At 55.9% G+C, this 1,220-nt stretch overlaps 1 protein-coding gene across 1 annotated transcript in view; it reads right to left on the bottom strand.

Moving 5' to 3' along the window:
* The window catches only part of CDH22 (cadherin 22), a 62,450-nt gene extending 61,236 nt beyond the window's left edge, over positions 1-1,214 (bottom strand). Inside the window, exon 1 of the mRNA XM_011369302.1 lies at positions 1,073-1,214. The gene's annotated coding sequence lies outside the window, so the exon portion shown is untranslated. The remainder of the gene's footprint in view (positions 1-1,072) is intronic.
* Between the last annotated feature and the right edge of the window lie 6 nt (positions 1,215-1,220).

Here is a 1,220-nt window from a genome sequence, read left to right as displayed (position 1 = left end):
CATTTGACCTTTGGCTCCAGTTCCCCTGCTGGGCAAATGTGAGTTTCTGAGTGTGACCATGTCTGAGGTCTTCTTGCAGATGGGCGTTTTGATGCGTGTGCTCCCTTTTCCATATGTACCCAGTGTATGCCCAGTGTCTCTGGGTGTATGCAGCTATGCCCAAATATATGCAACTGAATCTGTGTCTGGGGGCTCAGCCATCTCTGTGAACCTGCGTCCCCAGGTGGCTGGGTCTGGGTTTTGGGGCTTAATGCAGGCGATGAATGAAGCTGTCTGAATGTTGTTGCACCTGGCTGTGGCCAGACCTGTCTGCAGCTATACTCTGGTGGAGCTCAGCCCCAGAAGGGTCATGTCTGGTATGGCTTTTGCCTGTGTCTACGTACGTGGCTATGTCTGTGTATAAACTCCATCTGTGTGATGCGCTGTTTCCTGGGTGGGGTTACATGTGTCTATGTTGGGTGTGAGGCTGTATCCGGTTGTGTGGTTGGGTCTTGTTTCAGCTTGTTTCTGGTTATAGGTGTACCCATGTTCAGTTATGCCTGCATCCGTGTGGGGGCAGTGGCCAAGGGCTGTGCTGTGTCTGTGTGGAGTTGAACTCTGGTGAAGGGTTGCGTCAAGGCAGACATCTGTGCCTGTGTGCGTGACGGTCCTGGATGTTGTCTGTGCATGGTAGTGCCTGAGTGGGTCCGTGTATCAGAGGACAGCTGAGCTGGTATGTGGGGCTGGGCCTGTGTGTGTGACTGTGTGTGGGTCTAAGATCATGTTCAAATGATCTCTGTGTCCACATGTAGACTCATGTTCATGTGAGGACTGTGTCCATGTATATGCCTGAGGTCACGTGTGTGCCTCTGTCTGGGTGTGCAGCTGTGACTGTGCCCAGGATTATGCATGAGCCTGTGTAGGCCCCTGGGCTCATGTCTGTACTCTCTACCCTGGAGCAGCAGCTCCTGTCTCTCCCGCCCCTCCCCAGGGTATCAGCCGCTCCCCGCAGAGCAGGCTCCTACTCAGAATCTGGCAGCTTTCCTTCCCCCTTCCCCTCCCCCAGCTCCCCACCCTGAAGCCTGCAGCCCACCTGTGGGCGAGAGCTCAGCCACGCTGCCGATGTAGGGTCCATGCAGGAAGCGGGGCTCGCTGTCGTTGATGTCCTGCACCTTGATGATGAACTCCGACTCAGGCTCCAGCAGGCGGTTGGTGGCTCGGTCCCGAGCTTGGGCCCGCAG

This window comes from Pteropus vampyrus, unplaced genomic scaffold (genome assembly GCF_000151845.1).
Source record: "Pteropus vampyrus isolate Shadow unplaced genomic scaffold, Pvam_2.0 Scaffold147, whole genome shotgun sequence".
Taxonomy (NCBI): domain Eukaryota; kingdom Metazoa; phylum Chordata; class Mammalia; order Chiroptera; family Pteropodidae; genus Pteropus; species Pteropus vampyrus.
The sequence above is the reverse complement of the archived record's forward strand: the minus strand, read 5'-3'. Positions and strand labels throughout refer to the sequence as shown.